General features: G+C 40.3%; 1 protein-coding gene across 1 annotated transcript in view; it reads right to left on the reverse strand.

Annotated features, from left to right (window-relative positions):
* Window positions 1-15,738, reverse strand: part of AGBL1 (AGBL carboxypeptidase 1) — a 269,940-nt gene that overhangs the window by 167,595 nt on the left and 86,607 nt on the right. The gene's annotated exons all lie outside the window — the stretch shown is intronic.

The raw sequence follows: 15,738 nt of genomic DNA on the forward strand, positions 1-15,738 counted from the left end.
AGGTGAGAGATTAAAGAACCTCCAGCAAAATTTCGAGCAAAGAATCTTTGAATAATAGTTTAACTAATGTATCACCTAATTCCCATCTCTCCTTCTCTTCACTCATTTTTGACTGTGGATATATGCATGAAAATAAGGGCTTTGTTCTTTCAGTCTTGCTAACTTGCTGCTTAATCTCCTGCCTCTCAGGATCCTTCTCTAGTCATGATATCACTAAGGTTCACTAAGGGGTGACTTTCATGTCACTAATCGTGACATCAGCTGGGGAAAGAGAAGCCTGAAAGAAAGGAACATAACCCCATTAACACAGCAGTGTCCTTCATCAAGAGGAGCATAGTAAGGAAGAGAAATGCAGTTCCAGATGCCCTTACCTGGGCTGCTGTTCTAAATTATTTCAAGCTGAGATTTGAGCCATGCCATCTATAAAGGCACAGGGCATTGAAACAACACAGGGCTGGGATTTTTTTAAGGAGTCAAAGGGGATTATATACACAGCATGTGAGAAATTCAACCTAGATCCAGGTCTTGACTGAAATTTTTCTGGCTGTGCCTCTGCATATCTCTCTTCCCTTTACACAAGCCCAGGGCCATTAAGACACAGGCTTCTTTTTCTGCTTTATGCCCAAGTACAACATCACTATCGTAACTGTTACACAAATCAAAGGGTCAAGTTTACCTGGGGACACAGTAAATAGAAACCAAGAAAGCAAAATTCTCCCTACTTAACTAGCCAAGGCCAGCACAGGGTATTCTGTGAGTAAATGATGGGTAAACAGGAGGACCATGATGTAGCTCTTCCATGTCACAGCTGCATCCTGTCCTGGATATATCTGATATGCCCAAGGCTGCATAGTTATGCAAAGCCAGAGAAAAGCCAGGATATGGTGTGATGTACAATGAATATATTAAAGTATGTTTGTAAAGAGCATCAAATACTGAGATCACAGAGAACATGAGACTAGTCTCAGGCAGAATCTGTATCAGATATTTTTTCCCCCTCCTGAAACTTTTCCATTAGTAGTCAGTCTTTCAGTTGCCTTAAGACAGAATAATTCTTTCCTTTCTATTTCCCCCTCGCCTCATATTGCTGTCTCCTTGCTGACCCTATTTTTGGCTAAATGCTCCAAAAGCAGACACATCTTAAGACAGGGGCAAAATACAGTCTAGCAGGATCAGCTGTTGTTTTCCAGAATTATCAATGAGCTCTCCCTTTCTTAAATAGGTCTATATTATATGTATTATTACTGTAACCTATGGCAAAGAAGTGAAATTACAAATTGTCTCAGCTGCCTTTTCACTACCTTCCTAACTTGGTGGGGACATTTCAGACTGCAAGTTGCTTGGCAACCTCCTTTTGTGTATGTGTTTTATGAATTCATTCACCTCAAATCAGAGATGATCAGGGAGCCAAATATGAGTACAGACTGCTCAGCCTCAGTTCAGCTTGACATCCTACTACTGCTGGGTTTTAACTCCAGGAAATTGGTAAGCAAGTTGTCAAGTCTGTTTTGGGTGAGCTTCCAAAATGCCAAGCACTGAAGAAAGCATGAAGCACTACCATTATTTAGCAGGACCTTCTGTGTGACTGAAAACAAAGGAAACTCAAATGAACTAATTCCTGTTCAAATCAAAGTGTACCTCTTGGGGAAGACTGGGGAACAACTGAACCTTATTTTCAGAACTTACACCCATGGAAAACCTACTATAACCTTTTGTGATTTATTTCAGTTTTTAACATTCCCATCACAAGCGTGTGCACCTGCATTTGTGTAGCTGAAATTTCCAACCACTGCATCATCCATTTCTGGGTATGCCAATTCAACATTCCCTGGCATATCCTGTCTCCTTCTGCATACCTTCTAAACTGCCCAAATATCATCCAACTTCAAAACTGAAACCATGCAGGTACCTTATTAGTCTGCTAACAAGCAAGCTACCTTGCATTTACCTCCTCCCAGAGCTGTCACTAGCAGAGGAGTTCCTCTACCTGGGTGCACCTCCCACATCTGTGCTCACTGCTACTGTCTGTCTACTCCCCTCAGCCAGATTCCAAGGGCATGAAACCAAGATGGGGGACAGCTGGTTAGGAAGAAGTACTGCCAAGAAGGATCAGGGAATTATAGCAGATGAGTTAGTGATGCAGAGCAGTTGCAAAAATGGCAGCTCTCCTGGGACTTACTATCAGGCAAAGGCTCAGCTAAGGCAAGGAATGCTGTCACTTTGCTCTGCTCAACCCAGCGAGCAAAACCAAATAGCTGCAGTGCTGTGCCCACTGTTGTCCACCATAGTTTTAAAATTTATTTGATGAAAACTGAAAAACTGTGGAAGGTTCAGGAGTCCTAACTTCAGCAGAAAAATTGGAGAAAATAGGTTTCAGACACAGAAAGTAAAGATGAACAGAGAGGAAGATTATAACCTTTAAATTGCAAAAGGCTGCTATAAAAAGAGATTGCAATCAGTTGTCCTCGCTGTCCACTGGGACTAGGTTGCATAAAAAGAAAACAAGTTGCTATCAGCTAAGCCAGCCTGTAGTGACCCTACTGCCTTCATTGCTGCACCAGCACATTCACCCTACCTCCTGCTGGGTCCTTGTTCATAAGTCTTGCATCAAGCCACTCCACTTGCCCAGAACAGTGTCAGCATGAGGCCTATAGCCACAAGTCATGCTAGCTCCCCCTTTAGAAATTCAGCCCATGATTTCTCCTACTCCTCTGGAATTAGCTCTGTGTTCTCAGAGTGCTGGAACCACTACTCCAGTCAACAAGGCACCTCAGCCATCTCCTGTGGTCTCTGATGCAAGGTGTCTACTTAATATTAGGCACTTTGAAACACATTAACAATTAGCCACTAGTGACTAATCAGAAATATTTCATCATCATGATATTATGACATCATTTGATCTTCTTCCCACATACAGGTCAGAATTATTTATGAAAAGTTCTGTCTTGCCTGCTCAGTTAGTGACAGTCCTACAACTTTAAGATTGAAGTAATATAATTAGTGGGTTTTCTTTCATTAGTAATGATCTTCCAAAGCCTTTCTACTATCCTTAAGAGTATCAGTTCTCAGCTTCTGTGTATGTGCCCCTTGAAAGGCCTAAAAAGCAACCACTAAGATCAGCTCCATCATATGATCTAGCTAGCTGAGGCAGGGAGCTCCAGATTATCTGTCAAAAGGCAGGTAAGGATCTGTCATCTCCTGCTTCTATAACACACACATTATGGCCTTAATTTGTTCTGTGGCAACGGGCAATTTCAGATATTCAAGTATTTTGTACTGCCATGGCCAGACCATCAATCCATATGTATTTCAGTCAGCACGGGAAAAACATAGACTGTCTGGCAGAGATGCAAGCCTTCTGAGAGATGGTAAGTAGGGAGAAGTAGTATTTTCAAGTTAGGTATAGATGAATTTCACCTTGTGGGGTTTTTGTGTGAAGATAACACTGACCTTCAAAGACAATCAGTCAGTGGATGCTCAGAAGACTGGAAGACACTGGAACAGAGATCCATCAAAACAGACTCATTTAGTATGATTGGAGAAGTGGCAGCATTGCCCTAAACTGTCCCATGACTAAAAGAAGGTGCAGGCAGGAGATAAGTGCAGCAGAGACCTGCAGTATAACTGCTGTAACAGGCAGAGTGCAGAGATCCATAGAGCTATAAAATCCATGGGCTGTTTTCTGGGAGAAGGATTTCATCTGAAATGAAATCAGGCAGGAGAAGCAGACTGAAAAAGCTTCCATTGTCATAAAAATATCTCCCTGGGTAATCCACAGTGATGGAAAAAGGAAACCCTGATAATTTATGTGACAGTTTAATGGGATTTTGGTGACATACGATACTTTAGAAAGTATTTGCCCAAATTGGACAGACAGGACTTTAATAAGGCTTCAGCTCCAAACAAGCAATATTTTCACCCCTTACTTTTACGTTTCATTCTACATACCCACTCCTCACAGTTCATCTGTCTCATTTGCAAGGTACATTTCAACAGTGCAAGAGCAACAACTGCACTTTCTAGTTAGATCCCCCACCAGAGAAATCTACGATTATCTGATCCCTGACAGGATCAATCTGCCTTTACACCTACAGGGCAGAGCATCACTGAGCTGTGAACTCTGAAGCATGAGCTGCCCTCCAGCCACGTCCCCTGCTCTGTGGATGGCACTAATAGCTTCTGTGCAGAAATTAAGGGCAGCAGATGGACAGTCTGGAGCAGAAGTCACTCGCAGAGGGGGTGCCCCCGGAACACACTCCAGGAGCAAATGGCTTTCACATGGTGAACGATGCCTCAACCCATGTCTCCTGCCTACAAGAGACACAGCCTTTACCCCCCAGTACAATACCCCAGGCCCTTCACTGCCAGTGCTTCAAGAGCAGGCAGAGCAGTGAGAAGAATAACTCAGAGCACTAAACTCGGGTGAATCCAGGGTTAATGGGATGAAACTCCACAAAGGAACATTTAGGCTGAATATCAGTGAGTTACACTAAAGAGTCTTCCCTGTGGAGAGGTAGAAGTTAACATTAAAACTACATCGCCCAGAGCACAAGAAGTCATTCTGCACACAGCAATCTTGCAGTAGCTGGAGACACAAATAACCCAACAGGCATTTGTTTTCTTTACTAACTTCGGTGGATCCAGTTGAGAAGCCCTTATTTTGCCAGAAAATCTCCTTCTGGGAATCCAGGCGGGAGAGGAATGGTAAAAAGTTGTGTGAAGCCCTCAATATTTTGTCCAGTCTTTCTGCAGTAGGTTAAGATCAACTGAGGACTTGCACAGGGGCCTCTTAGCCCTAAAATGGGCATGGAAAAACAGAGCCTCTGTCAGCACCTCTTTCACCACTGGGAATAACAGTCAAATTTAACAGAAAAACAAGTTATCTATTGTGCAGTACTTCAAGCTGTTCTGTTCCTCAAAAAAAAAAAATTATAGTTTATAACAAAAAGCTCTTTACTATCTATACAGAAGAGATTTAAAACCCACCTAGTACCACCTGCAGCATTATTCTTAAATACATATTGTGCCTTTAAGAGACACAGATCCATCTCTGCCTCTGACTTGAGGTCTTCCTCAGGGAATGACTTGAAAGAAATAAAATATATATTAAAAGGAAGTACAATCAGAGCCTCTCATTGTCAAAGGGATAAGATATCAATTTTTGTTAAGATAAAAAGCATTACAGATTACCTCTGATGGGAAAAATTAAATTCTTGGTCTTCGCTTGATTTGATATTTATCACTTCATTGCTCCAGAAATATTCTAGCAGGGAATGTTTCTTAAAAATATTATTCTCTATTTCTCCTGCATTAAGCAAATTATGAGAGTTTTAAATTGTGTGGTTTCGTACATGCAAAAAAAAAACCCTCAGAGAAAAAGAAAACAATCCATGAAAACATTTTCTAACACTTCACTATGTCAACAATTTCACAGTAAAGGACCTTCTTCAGGTTGACCTAATTTGTGGCATCACTAAATTGATTTTTACATCATTGCTGTCCAAGTCTATCCTGAATCTTGGAATTACATTACCCAGAGCTGATCCCAAAGGAAATTCTTGCTTTCACAAACAAGAGATAGATAAGGTAAAAACTGTCTCCAAATTTTGACTAGTGAATTTTGTCTTCATGGCAAGGTCTTAGATGAACTCCCCAAACATCTGAGCAAGATAAAGGGTCAACATAAAAGGTCTTTCAATCAGATCATCATGAGAGCAAAACTGACATTGGCCAACCAATGTTGAGTGACAGACCATAAGCAGAGCATAAGTTTTCCAAGGAAAATAACAGATATGAACCTTGAAGGTCATACCATATTCTTTTCAAGCAGTTCTACTATGGAAAACACCCTAAGGATGAAGAAGGAATCAGGATCATACAGCATAATCAGAATCCCAGAATGCTTGACAAAACTAGGTGGACCAAAATTTGCCACTGCATAAAATAGATAACATGCAGAAATTTCAAACAGTGTGTGGTAAGACAAGAAGCAGTTGCTGTCTCAGGTCAGCAAGTTCTTCCCTTCAGATGATGGCAAAATGATGTCTAATGGATGATGTCTTTCTACATCAATCACTACAGGGAGCAGAATGTCAACTAGGAAGACTAGTCTGTTTGAGGAAATAAGATAGCAGGAAGGCTAGGGAGAGGAGAAAATGTTCTTTTATCCCCAAGTTGTCACAAAACACAGAAAAAGCTACTCATGACTAAAGGAGTCAGGCTGCTGAACACTCTTGGCAGTCCCAGAAGGAACAGAAGTGGAACACATGATGTCCTTCCTCAGCACTCCATGTATCGCTGCAAAAGTGGGAGTTTTCACATAAGAGAGCTTTTTGTTCTTAATGTCATTGTTTTGTAAGTGATGTTCAGTTTATTTTAAAAAAATTCTTCAGCAGGTTCTTTTAGGGAAATAATTTAACAATGCAAGTGATGGCTCCTAATCAGTTTGAATTTCTGATGTGTAGTACACAGACTAACTTCACAAGGCTGATAATGCAATGTTTCCTCAATCTCGATGCCTTCCTGAATTTTCACCCCATCACTTCCCCCACAGAACTTCAAACTTTTTCAATTGACCCTTCCACAGAATCCCTCTGTTGAAGCTCAGCCACTCTATACAGCCTGTATAATCCACAGCATGAGCTCCTTTCTTACTTGCCATAAGAAACACTCATATTGAAACCATTATATTCCAGAGAATTCATCTCCTGCCGCTTCATCTCCTGCTCTGTAAACTCAGTGCTTTTAAAAGAAACACTTACTTATATAAAAGAAAATCCCTGTAAATCATGGTCATGACAGGCTAATGGCTAGCACTGCAAAGATGATTTATCTTCCTGCTGTATCTAACAAAGCTTCTTGTGCTAATACCTTGTTTTCAAAATATAAAGAGACTTCTAACTGATGTTTTCTAACTACAAGAATATACAGTTAATGAAAAACACCTTAGATCAAAAATAACCTTCACCTGACATCTAACATCCCCATCAACCCTCAAAATCAAAAGATCTCCTTGAATCCCTTTTTTTTCCCCTGTATTATTTAGTGTACTTCCCTCATGGATGAAGAAACCAGCTATTCAGTCTCACTGCCTGTTTATAATCCAAATTCATTTTAGAGTTTGCATGCATTAGCTGCATGCTTTAATTTGATATATTTTATTTGATTTCAGTCTATTAAATTACATTTGAGGCAGGTTATATGGCCTCATGGGGAGCACTACCCTTTGTGCAACCAGTAATTATTTTGTCTGGGCTGAGCCTAATTTCATGTTACGTCTTGATAGGCTGACAAACAAGGTCATGTTGTCTGCATGGCAAGTGATGGTCCAAGTGGTGGGAGAGACTTCTGACAAGCTGGATGGTGGTTCCTGGGAGTATTCTGATTAAAAGGGTATGATCTAGGATATGAAATTAAGGGGCAAGCCATCATTTATGAGCAGTAGTGTTATTTCAAGTGTATCTACAGACCTTCTGCATAGCTTGCAAAGCCATCACCTATGCCAGCTCAGAGACTATAAGCACCTCACTACATGTTTATTGCTCAGTCATGGTTAGTAAGGGCTAAAAATGGGGAAAATAGGGATAGTGGGGGCACCACAGCCTCTTAAACTCCCCGAGTCCTTCATCTGTCTCTTGCTCATTCTTTTGCCCTCTGGCCAGTAGCTCTTTGTGAAGAACAATTCCCATGTGTCAAGTTGTGCCTCATGGTGACCCTCAAGCCATTGTTTTTGTGCCCTTTCAAAAATGCTTGACAAAACTGTCACAGAAGGAGTTTGGCATCTGGAAGCTGTGACAGACATGATATGACCTGATTCATAAAACACAGCTAAACAGCTTGGGCTGCCAGAGGCCAGGATTTACAATGTCTAAGAATGGCCTGCTCTGCTAAGTGCACTTTCCTACTCCACAGCAATACAAATTCCCAAGCCGTTTGAGGGTGACCTGCAACACTATGAAATGACAAAGCAAGCAAGACACTAATCTTTTTGGAGCCTACCCTGTCCACTGCTGGTCAGTATGGGGAAAGAAGGACCTCTGCTCTGGTGGCACCTTTTTCTTATGACTACAGGAGTAGGGAGTACCAAAAAAAAACCAAAAAACTTCATATTTTTTCAGATTTCCCCAGCACAGCAAGCACAAAGAAAAAGAAAAATCAAGTGACAGATAGTTTTTGCTGTGTTATCCACTACAGCCTCATTGTTAAAATAAAAGTCTCCCTGCGTTTCTGTTTCCAGCAGGCACAGCCTGACCAGCAAGGAATTTAAGGATTTCCTGCCCTCTTATCCATCTACCTATTTTCTTCATCTCTACTTCAATCATTAGTTACAGCCTTCTGTTGGGTGCTCCCCATGGGACCTAAACATCCTCTGGGAGACCTGTCAAAGTCATCCTGATGCCAGTGATAATAAACTCCATCTCACTCATCTTCTCTTGAAACACTTATTAGACTGAAAATTACATGTTTCAAGTGTGTTCCAAGTTATGAAAGCAGGGATTTACAGAAAAATCAAGTAAGTTGCCCAAGGATAAAATAAAAATCAGTGTTGAAAGCTCCACATCTGTCTCCCAAGCCCCAGTCAAAAAGAATTCTGTGCCATCCATGTTCACCCATGTTCATTCACTTATGTAGAAGTGAATTTCTACATAATCCATTACTTCAAATCACTTCCTCCTCTTTTCATTAGCCATGAAAATGAATTGAAACGTACACTTAAACATAATCAGTAGAACCCTCTCTCAGTTATGTTATTTGTCCTATACCAAGATCAGCTGCCATTTTCATTCTGAAACCTACTCATCCTTCCCAAAATTATCAATACACACACATTTGCAGAGTGCTATGATATTCTTTTATCCATCACTATTATGTCATGTTTGCAGACTTGGGGAAAAAGTGAGAGATTATATGAAAGTAGTAAGGGAAAAATGAGGAAATAAAACAGGATGTTGAAGGTGGTCTCTCTGGTTTGCTTGAAAAATAAAACAAATAAAATAAAATTCTATAACATTTGGGAGACTCCAAAGAAAACTCCATAATGTCTTTTAATATTTTCCCTAAGTTATCCACAAGTCCTTCCTTATCTATGGGCAAAGCCATACCTCCAACCCCATTCTGACTTCTTTATTTACTCATACTTACCACCTCTGCCCCTATCATGTTTTAATAAAAATTTCAACGTATTTTATTTAATCTCATTATTTCAAAGACAGAGAAGCAGCATCCAGGCTAAGCCACAAAAATCTTCAAGACAGTTTATTAAGCAAATTCAACAACGAAAGACAAGTAAAAGCTTATAAAAAAATTGCAAAGTGGCAAGGAAAATTACTTCCCCCTTCCCCCCAGCTAAGCAGCACAATTGCAATTGATAGAGCAAATTAAATTTTGAATGCACTGGTGATTTGATGGATGTCATTTTCTAAGTGTTACAGCCACATAATAAATGCCCTGAAATGATACAGAAGTCCAAGTTTAGCTCTCTGGGAACACTAGTGCACTTTGCAGTATCTACCATGTCACTCGTCAACTCGTTGATCTTATCAGCACATTTGCAGTCTGAGCATAGCAGCTGCCTCTGCTTGTTTTTCAGCAATTTCTATTTCTGCATTAGAAACAGGTGGGCAAGCTCAGAGAGCTAACAAGTTTCTCTTTGATGTAGAGGCGGACAAATCCTCTCATTAACAGGATGGCCTTCTAAAAATCATTATGGGGTATTTTTAGTCCCATTTCATTTTGGTATTTCTGTATAATTGCACCCCATTAATTGCAAATACTTGTTTCTAGAATCTGTTGGTTGTAGGAAACAGGAGGTATCAAGCCTGTGGTATCTACCAACTACTGGTTTCAGTGTATTGCTGCACTTACTTTACTGGTATAAGACTGGCTATGTCAGTCACACAGGAATGGATCTTGTTCTCCAATTAGAGAAATTAAAGTCGGTTAAACAGGTCAGGCAGAAATCTGCATAGGCCCTCCCAGCAAAATCAACTTACAGGTGGAAATTAGAAATAGCAGGTGTTCAAAATTACAGATACAAGACCAGAAGAAAAACAAATGCCCACAGCGTATTGCAAATATGCTTTCTCAGTAATACTCCTGGATAGATTAATATTAGGATTAGCACATAGAAATAGCATTTGATTAGGATCAGCACATAGAAATAGTGTTTGCTACATTTCACATGATTGTAGAGCCCCTTGCATGAATATGGGCAGAGTAGCTGAACAAACTATCTGCTTGCAGCTCTGGCAAACATGCAGTAAAGCTGTTCCATACAATCCAAACAGCTCCAAGCATTTGTAATACATGACTAGCTAGGTCAGCCTTTATCAGACAAAAATGCATAGTTTGGAACATTAAATCCAGAAATTGGATTGTTGTTTTCCAGAAAGTTTTCAAAGCCTTGAGGTATCAGTTGAATGACTTTTCTATTTTGAAGTCAGACACATTAGACAATCTCTCCAAACCAGTCAGCCAAGATTTAAAAGCATCAAGAAACTTCCCAATTTAGAAGGATAAAGGTGAAAACAACATGAAAGTTATAATGCCACCCACACTGTTTCCCAACAGTCTGTTAGTTCTGTGTGTTGAGGAAGGGTTTGCCTGTGCAAGCAAAAGCCTATTGTTAGACTGAAAAATTCAAGAGTCACAGGATCATAAAAAAAACACCTCAGAGTAGCAGAGTTCCCTGTTAGGAGGACACACGCTGGGTTCTGTCACAGCCTAGCAATTCTTTAACACAATCTGTGCAAGACTCAACAAACTGTCCCTAAGATGAGTTCCAAACTAAAGGCAATGGTTTGCTAGAAGAGTGGCAGACCCCGCTTTTTTCCCCACTCTTCCCAGTCTTCCTATTCAAAATAGTTTGTTCCCATGAGATCATCAGGCACCAGAAAGCAATGTATATCAAGCTCAATCTGTGTACCAGTACAGCCTTTCTGGAACAGAAAGGAAAAAATATTGAACCAGAGACAAAAACTGCTCTCTCTGATGGTGAGAGCGAGTGTTTGGGTCTGACAGCAGCTGGTACATGTGCTACACACCCTGGGCTTTCCAACTACAGATTACTCTTTCACCACGCCAACCTGCCAGCTGTCCTGCCCCCAACCCTCTGATCACAGCTTGAGTAATAGTTATCAATAAGGAGGTACAACCAAACAGAAAGGAGAACTGGTCACTGGGACAGGCCAGCAGCTCATCCCCTCTTCTCAGAGTAATACTCCTTAATCACCTTAACAAGAGCAGAGAGGGCAGAGAAGATATGAAAATAAAAAAATAAATCACATTTAAGCAACACTTCTACTGCTACAAAACTCCAATTTCTTACCTTATAGAAGATTTTAACCTGAGGAACTTCTTATTGACCTTGTATTCAAAATGCAAGAGCGATGCACAGACTGCCACACTTTCAGCTCTGCTGCCCAGAAGCAACTGGCTTAACGCAGGTGTCAAGGGGCAAACCTAACTACCTTCTAGCCAACCCACTTTATACATCAGCAGGTGCTCCAGATCTCATGATTTGTGAAAAACAACCACCTGTGCAGTATCAGACATGACCAATTGGGCAATATTGTGACCAGCTGAAGGAACCCCTTCCTGGCCTGTGTTTACCTTGAGGCACAAGCATTGACTCTACATCCCGTAGTAAAGACATTGTTCCTAACAATATTTAATCTCCAGAGACAATCTGACCCTAAAATTATGTCCTCCCTAACACAACCCATCTCCATCACATTGAGAATAGATTTAACTTAATTCAAATGCTTCTCTGGCTAATTTATATAGTACCACAGTGACCTTTTAGCATATGTCCCACAGGACTGTGTGTGACTGGAATTTATGGCCAGGCACAGAAAATGTGCAGCTCACTGAAATACAGGGTTTTTTTTCTATGCCATAGTTTGAAGTTGATAATAGAAATCTAGTAGCAGTTCAATGCTTGTTCACCATTTGAGGGAGTAAAAGCTGCCTGGGGGCTCTGCTGGGGTGTATTTCCATACTTTTACTGGAAAGAGATTGGCCATTGGAAGCACAAAACCTGCAGGTTTCTCACAGATTGTTTTCACCTGAGGGAGAGAAGATGCATTTGTTCCCCCCACTTCTGCTAAGGAAGGAATTTGGGCAACCTATCACTCCTACGGAAGCTTGTAGCTCCACTGCAAGGAGGACAGGCACTGGGGTGTTGTAGGACAGGCATGTTCCAAGCAGCTGACTATAAATTTCCAAAGCAATAATAAGTAATACGTACAACCAAACCATTTTCAGTTTCATTGATAATTTTCAATGCCTTATAGCAAAAATACAAGTAGTTCCAAGCTCCTGTGAGAAGACACTTCTGAGGCACTTGACAAACCAATAATGAATTAAAATAATTATGACAAAGATATGCTAATTTAGATTTTCACGATGTTTAATTCATTAGTGTATCAGAAAAGGCTCTTATGTTCTGAAAGTCTGGAGCATAGCCAGTGCCAAGCACTACTGAGAGAATCATAGGATATCTTGAGTTGGAAGGGACCCACAAGGATCATGAAGTCCAACTCCTGATGTTCTAGCCCAAGTCCATACCAACCAAGAAGATATTGCTAACTTTTGTTCCAGAAAATGCTGCTGGTAATCAGATAATTTCTTCTCTGGAAAGGACATGCAAAGGTTAAAAGTCTCTTGAGAGACAAATAAGACATAATTAAAAGAAGGTAAGGTAGCAGAACAAATCTTGAAGAAAGGGCAGAAAATTCTGTAGCACTGCCCCCCAAGAAGAGGAGGGCTTAGAACAAATCTCCAAATTTTAGGAGCAAGTTTATTAAAAAAAAAAATAGAAAATTACAGCTAGATGAAGAACACTACAAGTTATGTCATGTGAGATTGTTCTGTCATCATGCTGAAAAAGGCAAAGGGTGGGACAGAATGAGAGATTACCCTAATATTTACTTTCTCTTTTTGCAAAAAGCCACTGTGGTTGTCTATGCTTCAGGGCCCATTTTTAGTATCCTTGTTCAGTGTTTTCCTTCCATTCCTTGCTGCCCTGACTACTGGGATTCAATACATTAATATGCATTTTGCCAAGCTCACAGAAGGCTGACCACAGTGTCAAAGCTGTGCTGGCAGAGTCAGTTCCACCAAACGCTGGGGTTTAAAGAGCAGTTGATACATCATGAAAAATCCTGGCCTCAGTCTGCAGACAACCCTGTGTCTGCCTCACAAATTTCATGTTCTATTCAATCAGCTTCCACCTTTATGGCAGTAGGCTGAATACTCAAACAGGAGCATAGTTTTGCAGAAATCTGTCTGCTCTTTTTGCAACGGGCTGCCACAGTGTTGTGACTGGGATATCAGAAAGAAAAAGTAGAAGAGGTGTTTGAAATTGAAAGACAATCTTGAAAAATTTTGAGTACACACCATCAGTGTTGCATACCTGGAGATCGTTGCTTTGGCTTCAAATGCTTGATAAATTATCTATTCAAGTGGAAAAAAAATGTATTCTCCATTCTGTAATTATTTAGCACTGTAGAACGCATGATAATTTTATTCAGCCTTTCTTCACTGCTGCATTAAAACAGGATCACAGTTTTCACAACAGCTGACTTTTTTTTTTCCTGTCACCAAAAACAAAGTGTTTGGTACAGAGAGAGAGGAACCAGCACCTCTGTCTGGCAGCTCTGCAAATGAGGAGCAAATCTTCAAATCAAGAGAATACAGAGATTCAAACCTCACTATGGCAGATGCAAGAATAAAGAAAAAAAGTGTTTTTCTCCAGCGTTCTATAATCATCTCATTCAATTTCTATGCACACTAAAATCTGTTCACTTTTAACTATAATCAGAAATAAGGAGAAGAGATACTGAAGTGATGAAAGGAAGAAGCAGAACAAGTTCTGTAAATGGGATATGTTAAGGGAGTGTAATGCTAGTGGACTCTTTCTTCATAAGATTGCAATTTGGACCATGTTAATGTAGGTATCTAGAAAAACAGTCTGTCTGAGATAACATCCTCTGTTCATATTCAGTTGAAATGCCATCTAATGGGGGGCCATCTGAGGAGCAGAGGCTTTCTTCAGCTCTTAGTTTCTCTCCTGAAACTGTCATCAGTAGTAGCAATGGTTCTTTCTTCTTGTGTAACATTTGCACTGTGGAAATACCATTGTAAAAGCCTATCAGACCTCTCCAGAGAAACCAGCCAGCACACAGACAGATAAGGGGAACTGGCTTGCTCCATATTTGGAAGGCAAACGTGCCCTCAGGGTTCAGCAACATTGGCTATAGTGTGAACATGTGTGCTGGAGGAGGTATCTCATGCAATAACACTAGAGCAACAGATGTGCTTGCTGCTGGGAACTGTTTCCAACCAGCACAATGCTGGGTTATCACTCCAGCTGAATCACTACAGGCAGTTCTGCCTGCTGGAAAGATCATTACCAATCAAAGCAGGTCATTCTACCTCCCTATTTCGACATTATTAGAGGAGAGCTTCCTTTAAAGTGTGCAGTTTCCTTTGGGGCGGACTAACTCCAATAAGGTGTTGATCTAATTTGATCCCTGTTTCACTAGGAGATATGTCATCTCCAGATTTGAAAAAGTTATTCAAGAGAAGAGAGCTTGAGCCTTTTATAATTAACATGCAACACCAGTTGCCATGCAGGGAGCAGGCACAGTTATAATAACTAGGAGTCAATAATTCATAAACTATAATGCATTATTAATCAATTATCGAGGCCTGAATTACATTTAATGAGATTAAGCTGATTGGAGCACTAAGCTGTTTGAGTCATATTGATTTAATCAGTGTGCTTAATTAAACTGTGTACATTTTCCACATGATCATTATTTTCCAGTATCCTGCATAAGTGGCCCCTGTAATTCACATCCTCTGCTGTTCTTTGCTCAGGAATTACTCTTTGTTGCAATTTATATTTAAAGGTAAAGGGCTTGTTTCTTTCTAAGAAAATACCAAAGCTGCAAAACAACCATCTAAATAGCTTATACAAGCAAATTAAGAAATGTTAGAATATTTTTTCCCAGCAACTATGTCTTTTTGATTCCATAGGCTTAAGATGAGAGCAAGCAAAGAGACTGCATTAGTCTCATTTTATCGCTCATTCTCGTTCCAGGAGCATCTGCAGATTCAAAGGGCAGAAGCATCCTGCTATATCTATCCCAAAAACATTACTCTCTCCATATTTAGAAATATGCTTAGACTCAGGCAAAAAATATGCCTCAACTCCCCAAAAGACTACATTTAAGATAAGCAGATGTCATTATCTTTTTTGACAGTATTCATAATGGTTTCCCCAGCCATGCATAAAGAGGACATGTGATGACAGAAGAACATCTCAAAGTGACAGCTATTACAGATGTAAATCCATTTACTTGTGTCATTTTTGTTTCATTTCCCTCACCCCTGCTGCTAATAAGCTAGGACATTTTGGTTTAACTTTAAACCCCACAATTCAGCTCTGTAAGGCTACACACTGCTAAAAGGACAATCATCAGGTGTGTTGACTTGGGGAATACTCATGTCACACTGAATAATCAGGATTATTAATGGGGATGACAACAGTACAACAAGCCATGAAAAGAGCTTTGCAGTTGCTTTCTTCATGACGTTACTAACAATCATTGTCCTGTCCCACTCTGCAGTGACACTGTTCTCAGTGGATAAAGGATTAACCCCCATGGTGATATATGATGCTCATGTCCTTCAGCTGAGAATGCAGCAATGTTGGGAGTCATCAGCTGAAGC

This window comes from Manacus candei, unplaced genomic scaffold (assembly GCF_025592945.1).
Source record: "Manacus candei isolate 608988 ecotype Guabito, Panama unplaced genomic scaffold, ASM2559294v1 h1tg000046l, whole genome shotgun sequence".
NCBI classification, from domain to species: domain Eukaryota; kingdom Metazoa; phylum Chordata; class Aves; order Passeriformes; family Pipridae; genus Manacus; species Manacus candei.